At 35.9% G+C, this 8,598-nt stretch overlaps 1 pseudogene; it reads right to left on the reverse strand.

The window, feature by feature from the left end:
- The window catches only part of LOC102984447 (cytochrome b5 reductase 4-like), a 46,086-nt pseudogene extending 38,394 nt beyond the window's left edge, over positions 1-7,692 (reverse strand).
- Positions 7,693-8,598: the final 906 nt, after the last annotated feature.

Here is an 8,598-nt window from a genome sequence, read left to right on the forward strand (position 1 = left end):
GAGAGACCCGCGTACCGCAAAAAAAAAAAAAAAAAAAAAAAAAAAAAAAGTAAACTTTTCACCAAACTCCTATTACTCTACTTTTAAGCTGATCAGTGGAAGTTCATATGGTACTTATTTACAGAACCCACAAGCTAAATACACATTATTCCTGTTTTTTGCTCTCTCATACAACCCAGTTCTTCTCCTTCAAAGCATATATCACAAGTTTAACTATGCATTTGTCTATGCTTAATGTCTACCTTACACGCTCGTCTTTAAGCTCTAAGTGTTAAGGGGCAGAATACTGTCTTCAGAATATTGCTCAGCACCAAGTAGGTGCTCAAATATTTGTTGGATAAATAATTTAGAAAAAAAATTAGAATCAGAAAAGAAGCCAAGATATTTGTGTTCATTTTTACCTTTCCACTATTATGTGACATTGTGCAAATAACACAACCTCAAGCTCAGCTTATCAAAAAAATAATAATAATAAATTCACTAACAAATTTTTAGATGTCTCTAATTGCTACGTAGCTTTGGTGCAAGTTATTTTGATGCCTATCGTTTACACCATACGCTGAATACATTATTCCACGTAGAAACCTTCCCCCTTCCTTTAATCATCCATCCTCTGTGCTTCACTGATATTACCAATGAGAGCACACAGACCCCAACTTCGCCAGGCCCTGTCCTCTTGGTTCAGGACTGCTTGGTTAGGAGACAATACCAAGAGGGAGTGGAAGACAGGACAAGGAGTGCCTCTCTGGGCCTCTTGGCTCTTTCAGGCAGAGGCTGGTCACTCCTGCAGAGCCATCAAATCCTGCTGCAGGAGTAGGAGGAACTCACCAGCTCAGATGTGGTTCTGCAACTACAGAAGTAGCATGAATTCTCAGAAATGCCTAGCTGCCAGAACTTGTCTTTAAATCTCCACAGTTCCTCAAGTGTGGGAACCTTGCCAGTTGCTGGAGGATGTGTATGGAGATGTTGTAAGTTGCCTGCTTATTTATCTGATTTCCCAGCTGGACTGTAAGCCTGGTGAGAGTTCAGTCTCTATGAATCTGGCCCATCATTAGATTCCTGAATTCTACAATGGTGTTGAAAAGGGAGCAGGGATTCAATAAATACTTAGTGAATGAATTAACTCCTTAATTTTAGTTTTCAGAGGGCATTAACTGAGCCCCGTTAGTGCCTTAAGCATACTAAGCTCAAGCAGTACAGTCTCTCCTGTCTCTTGAATTCCAATTTAAGTGCAGGAAATTAGTTCGTATGGTGAAGTTAAACTGGGACTCTCACTGCTGTTATCCATGCTTAAACACAAACAAAAAGAATCACAGAAGAGCACATAAAATATGCTTCTTCCTAGTCTATTTTTTCCCTAAGGTGCTATGGCATGGTTGTTAAGAGCATATACTATGGAGCCAGCCTGCCTGGGTTCAAAACGCTAGATCTGCCACTTACCGTGTGACTTTGGGTAAATTACTTAATTTCTTTTTCCTCATCTGTAAAATAGGGGTAACGAAAGGATCTACCTCACAGAGTTGCTGTAAGTTAATACAAGGAGAGCTCTTAGAAAAGTACACCTGTGCATAGCTAACATTTATTATTTACTTTTTTGTTTTTTCTGATCTTAAAAATGTGTTTACCTTCTGTTTAGTATATATGACAATGGTGACTAAAGTGTCTGTTTGGAACCAGTCGTAGCTGTAAAATATTTTAAAAAGAATAAATAATCATGTGCAGTAACATACATTAAATCATTAAATATATAATTTTAAAATATATACAATTTAAAAATATAAAATATGACACAATAAATACATGATTTAAAACATAGAGTTCAAAATCTCCAGTGAGAAATATATTTCTCTAGGTAAAGTTTTTTTTTCTAAATAGTCAGTGGTGTTACCATGAAATAAATAATAAAGCAATTATTTCTCAATTTAAAATACTTATACTTCCATGTATTCCAACTTGGATAAAAACAAACAACATCCTTGACAAGGCACTTTTTATAAAGGTTACACATCTAAAATTCCTTTTATCAGAGCAATAACACAACATGTTTTCTGAAGGAGCATGACAAAATCTACATGCTTATTACCTTCACTCCTCCCTGTCACAAATATATTATTATTCCTCAAGAAATTAACTCACCAAGGATGTTTAATGGTCAAAAGTAAAAACTTAAGGAAAAACTAAGTCTTCGGTTTTATAATAGCTATTGATCAAATTGATTCTGTTTTTGCACTTACTACCTGTATACAGGCCCCCAATATGAAGGCTAGGAGGTATCCTGAAGCCCTGAACTTAAAATTGAATATGAAATAATTTAACAGGTATAACAAGTAGAGCCGGAAGCTGCTGTTATAGACTCACAATAGGGGGAAAGGTGGTAAGTGAAAGACTACATATAACACACATAACCCTAAGGGCATCTGAAATATCAGTAACAAAAATATACATGGATTGTTTAATTTACTAAGACAGGGTACAATACATTTTGAAGGATTTCCATTAAAAACTGATAAAGCAAACTAGACACAAAAAATAGAATAGTTGAATAAATTATGGATATTCTATGATCAATTTCCATTGTACGATAGAATACAGACAAAAAATCCTTTCGCAGAATCTTTCATGACATAGGAAATGGATCATAGAATATACTGTAACACTGTATTATCAAAATAGAATTGTATGGAAATAGGTATGACATGAATAAACTGTGTGGAATAAACCAAATATTAAGAGTCTATATCCAGGGTTGATGGGATTACAACTGATTTTATCACTTTCTTTTGTATTTCTCTGTATTTTCCAAGTTTTCTACCATGAATGTATATTTTATAATCAGAAAAAATAGTTCTGAATAGTTCTTTTTTAAAGTTGTGGTGTTTAAAATGGGTTAAACTTCAGTTATGTTAAAAATTCATATTTATGGAACAGCTCATTCTCCAGCAATGCCTGATAAATGAGGCACTACAGTTCTGTGTCAAAGAAGCATAATTAATATAATAAGAAATAAATCAAACTTAGAGCCATTTTTTAAATGTGTATATTTTGGTGTAGAACTGATTAAGCTTTAAAAAAGTAAAACAAGAATGCATACCTTGGAGAACTAGGCCCTTCTTTGGCAAGTGGATGTGTCACTTGGCTCTTGGGAAGCATGCCTTCACAAAGAAAAACAAAAAAAAATAGCTACATTTCATCTATGTAGCATTATTCTTTTTCCCCCCACCTTTTCAGTAAACTTCTTATTGAAATATTATAAAAGGACACAAATCTTAAATGTACTACTCAATGGATTTTCATAAGTAAAACATACTCTTGTAGCCAGCACCTCCCTGTGCCCCCTTCCACGCAGCACCCCTCCCTCAAGGGTAACCACTATTCTTTTAACATCATGATTAGTTTTTGCCTGCATTTGGCCTTTATAAAAAATGGAATCATAAAATATGTTCTCTTTTGGTCTGCCTTTTTTGGTCCAGCTCTATAGACGTTTCAGTTAATGTCAAATCAGCATGATTAATAGTAAACAATAAATCATGTCTGGAGCTTTCTGAGATTTTATCCAGGATGCTGAATGCATCAGTAGTTTGTTCCTTTTTATTACTGAGCATTACTACACTGTATGAACATACCATATACCAGAATCTATTCATTCTCCTGTTGATGGACATTTGGGCAGTTTTTAGCTATTACGTATAGTGCTGTTATAAGTGTTCTTGTACATGTACATATACATTCTTAAAGAACATCCATCTACATTTCTGGTAGGTATATAGGACATGTATGTGTTTAGCTTTAGTAAATACTGCTAAACAGTTTTCCAAAGTGGTCATACCAATTTACACTTTCTACCAGAAGTGTATGGGAGCCCTATGGCTCCACCACCTTGCTGACACGTGGTATTCTGTCTTTTTTCATTTTAGACATTCTTGTGGATGTGCCCCAGCATCAAATTTTATTTTTTTTAAGATTTAATTTTTAATTTATTTTTGGCTGCATTGGGTCTTCGTTGCTGCACGCAGGCTTTCTCTAGTTGCGGTGAGCAGGGGCCACTCTTCGTTGAGGTGCACAGCCTTCTCATTGTGGTGGCTTCTCTTGTTGCGGAGCACGGGCTCTAGGCACACAGGCTTCAGTAGCTGTGGCTCATGAGCTCTAGAGCACAGGCTCAGTAGTTGTGGCTCACGGGCTTAGTTGCTCCGCGGCATGTGGGATCTTCCGGACCAGGGCTCGGAGGACCGGTGTCCCCTGCATTGGCAAGCGGATTCTTAACCACTGCGCCACCAGGGAAGTCCTCAACATCGCATTTTCAAGGCTCTGGTTTTCTCATTGTTTTCGAAAACTCTGAGAACACGGAAGAGCTCCAAAGATACTATCAGTGATACTAACAGACAAACAACTTCAGATGTTACATCACAAATTGCATAAAGTAGTCTACAATAAGACAATCTTTTCTAGTTAAAAAAGAAACGGTAATTCATCTGGCAATCCAGCTTATTAGCTGAATTTCTATAACTTTCTTGTGCAAACAGGGAGAAAAAAAACCCCCAATTTTTAAACATACATTAGTAATATGGTTCAGTCAGAGTAGCCCTGTACATTTCGTAAGTGTCATACCAAACTTTTTTGGGGGGTTAGCGGCAGGGTCAGTCATAATTCCAAGTCATATTGAACGGCTGAGGAAGCCAGAGCCTCCGAGCCCAGAGGAGGGGAGATTAATAGGCTGGCTGCTCAGCATCTGTGTAGACACTGGAAAAGCACCCCGTGCCTGAGGGAGGGACACGTTCAGCCTGGCCTCTGAGGGTGGAACTCCTAGTCACGATGAGTATTCAAGCTGAGGGCAGATGAACACATGTTCAGGGATGTTATAGAAGGGACTATGGTAAGAGTCAGGGCTGTTCGATGCTTTGTGACCTTCTAGAGGGGTGGGAAAGGGAGGGTGGGAGGGAGACGCAAGAGGGAGGGCATATGGGGAGATATATGTATGCAGATGGCTGATTCACTTTGTTGTACAGCGGAAACTAACAACATTGTAAAGCAATTATACTCCAATAAAGATATATATAAAAAAAGAAGGTAAACAGTAATTACACTCCTGAAAAAAATCTATCCTATAAAATAAAAGCATCAATATATAAAGATTAAAAAAAAAAGGAGGGCTGCAATAAGGGATCTACAAAGTTCTCTGCCAAATCCTCTAAGCTTAGACAAGTAAACACATCCTTTGTATAAAAAATATCTAAACACCCCAAATAATTCTGTGAGGCAATATTGTACACAGTCATGTGAATATGATTCATTTTTTATAAATGTATATGACTTACCATTTAAGAGTTTCTTTTCCTCATTATAGTCTGTACAGTGGTTTAGAAAAAAAGTTAGGTAAGAATATTGTCACATCAGAGAGAAGATCTGTTAATATTATTGAGTTAAAGATAACAGCCCTCTTCTTGAAGGGCTTTCTTCCGAGGCCTGAGGAGAGAAATAAGGCTGATAAACAGATGGCCTATGCTTTAAGTAAGAAATTTCATTTCTGAAGACTGCAGGCCATTTCTGCAGGCGTTTGTCTCCCATTTCACTGGGATTTTTCCTCCTTCTCTGGACATTTTTATTCTACTATCTTGGTTAATTTCTTTAGAAAGCACATAAAGACACAAGTTTTGTCCTGGTTATGATATTCTAAATTAGTCAAAACTATCCAAAGTTTATTAGATTACACTTTATATATGAAACATACATATTAACCCAAAGAAAGACACCTTATTATCTTTCCTATCTAGGTGAGCAATTAAAATGATTATTATTATTCCAAATTTAAATGGCCAAAATGCTGAAAATATGTTAAGACTTTCACTTGTATATCAGTGCAATCAATCATTAGGGGTACAAGCCAGAAAAAAATTTAATGGGTGTTTTCTTTCAGGATGGCAGCCAGCTCACAAATCTATATTATACTTTGATCACCACAAGTTTTATAACCATATGTCAAAATAAAACCCTCAGCAAGTTGCCAGAGTTTAAAAAAAGAAAAAAAGAATGCCAAGTTAACACAAAATATTCAAGTAGTAAACTAAATTGATAGACATTACTTGTTAAGGTGACATCATCTTGTTTTGTAGAAAAAGAAACCAAAGTACGTATATCAAAGCTTTCAAATTTTTTTATGTTCTGATTTTCAATCAACCAGAGATCCCATAATTACTACCACTTCACTCACATGCCATAAAATATTCATGATTAAGGAGGTCAGATAACCATTCTTTTTATTCTCCCCTTTTTACTGAAATAAGTTCATAGCTGAAAGGGATCTTAACAACATACACCAAATTATCATCCGCTCCTCTCATTTAAGGCTGAAAATCAGAGGTCAGGACTTGAATGAACCCCACAGCTCTTTAGCAGCAAAGCCAAGATTAAACTTTATCTCCTCTGAAGCTAAGCGCCATTTTTCTTAACATGCCATTGTGAGAGATAATACTTTCTGAAAAGACACAGGACCTAAAAACCATTTAAATTATGCCTCAAAATGAGCTTTGTTTTTCAACTGCCAGATGAAAATCTAGTCATTAGTTTGCAAGGGATCACTGATGTCCCTGCTTGCTGACTTACTTTCATACAATTTCATCTGTCTTTGCTACTGCAGTTGTGATCATTTGTTTTATCAATATCTTAGAACAAATAGCCAACTCACAGTAACATAAGTAAATTAAACCTAGTTTCAGTGTACAACATAGTTGGCAGTTTGATGTATCTCATTTATCATGTAAAACAATTTGTTTTTATCTAAGAGGCTCACAGATTTTGAAAACTTGTCCCCAGGGAATTTGTTTCTAGGGAAAAAATATGTCATCTCATATGATTACTTCCTGTCTGATGTGAATTGATTTGAACCTGTCAGAACTTTATGGATCCTGCTAAGTTATTCATTTTTTTCTGAGTCTTTTTTCTTTAATACAAGAAGTATCAGTAGGAAGAGGACATCTACCTAAATGATCTCAAATATCTTTAAAACTCTACTAGTGTACTTTTGCAACTCTTTTTGAAAACTGAGTCACAGAAATAAGAGGGGCTATTTTTTTTACTGTTAAGCACATTTACATCAGAGTTACTCTAGGCACATGAGATACTTTCCTCTCTAACAAGAAATCTAACATTCTGTCTTGATAACTAATTCCATCATTTGGTTGGCTCCATGGCCAAGAAAATTTGCATCTTCTTATAATATTAGTTAGACTGCATTACTCTGATCAGAGCCTCTGCTTTCTGGAAAGGTCAGAGTCCTTTAGAAGGCTGGAGCTGTGATCTATCAGCACTCAACTCTTCTTTGGTAAGAGGGCTGGTGACAATTTTTAATTGTGACCCAAATCTAGTTTACCTCTTCTAAGTGGAGTCACAGAAGGATCCCCTGGGATGAGGAAAGTTAAAAAATAAGCAAACAAACAAACAAACCCTGTCTTACTAGTATACTCATTCATTTAACAAATACCTGTTGACCATCATCTTAATAGCGATAGTGACACAATATGAAATCCTTTGGATAAAAAGTTAGGAAAATACGACTATATGTTCAGTTTCCTTATACATGCGTAAAGATGATTTGGAAGGATACACAATAACACGGTTACCTGCATCTGTGCACAGGAGGGCAAAAGGTAGGTGGGAGACAAAGGTATGACCATGACACTTCTCATTCTGGAATCATGTGTGAATGTATTACTGAAAAAATTAAATAAACTAAATTGAAAACTTCAATATGGTCTTTCCAATATGATAGATAAATGTTTTAAAAGAGATATATAGAAGGTGGTATGGAAGTACAGGGATGAGGGAGGGAATTGCTTCTTGGAATTTGAAAGGACTTCATTGAGGAAATAGTATTTTAGCTACATTTTGAAAATATGTATGCATTTGTCAGGAGACCCTGAACAAAAACATTCTAGGAAGACAAACGCTGCACTTTTATATCTGAATGTCATATTTATCCGTAGCTATCCCCATCTTCCTTTCTCACTCCAAAAGGCCGATGTCAGGTAACCATCAGATAGGAGCTTCCTCTTATTACCAGGGATCTTAGTCACAAAATCCAAAGTGTACCATTCCATGTTCCCTTTACTGCTCCGCCTGGCCAGAAGACTCCCTGGTTCTCTACAATGTGTTTAATAACCATTTTTCTCTAGAAATTCTTCCTCATCTCTAAAGAGAAATAACTCTTCATAACACAACTGAGGCCTAATTCTTGGTTTTGTTTCTGAAGTCATAAACTCATTTCTCAAATTCTATAAAATTTAATAATTTATGTATTTCTAAACTATCCTCTTTTACTCTCCTTAATTTATCTTTGTAAGTATCTTCTGAATCATCTTCAAATTTTGTACATCTCTCAAACTTCTAGGCCCAGAAGTTTACTCCTTATCCTAGAAGTAGTCTACTAGCAGAATTAAAATAAAGGTTTAATAGTTCAAACACACACTCTGAAAAACTGCAGGATTAAGAAGTTCTAAAAGTACCAGAGTATATAGTTACTTATTCCTGGTCAGTTTTTCTCTCCACTATTCATTTAACTAATCACAGCAAATACTGCATTTTTAGAATTTTTGTATTTTCTGTTTT

This window comes from Physeter macrocephalus, chromosome 10 (assembly GCF_002837175.3).
Source record: "Physeter macrocephalus isolate SW-GA chromosome 10, ASM283717v5, whole genome shotgun sequence".
NCBI lineage: Eukaryota > Metazoa > Chordata > Mammalia > Artiodactyla > Physeteridae > Physeter > Physeter macrocephalus.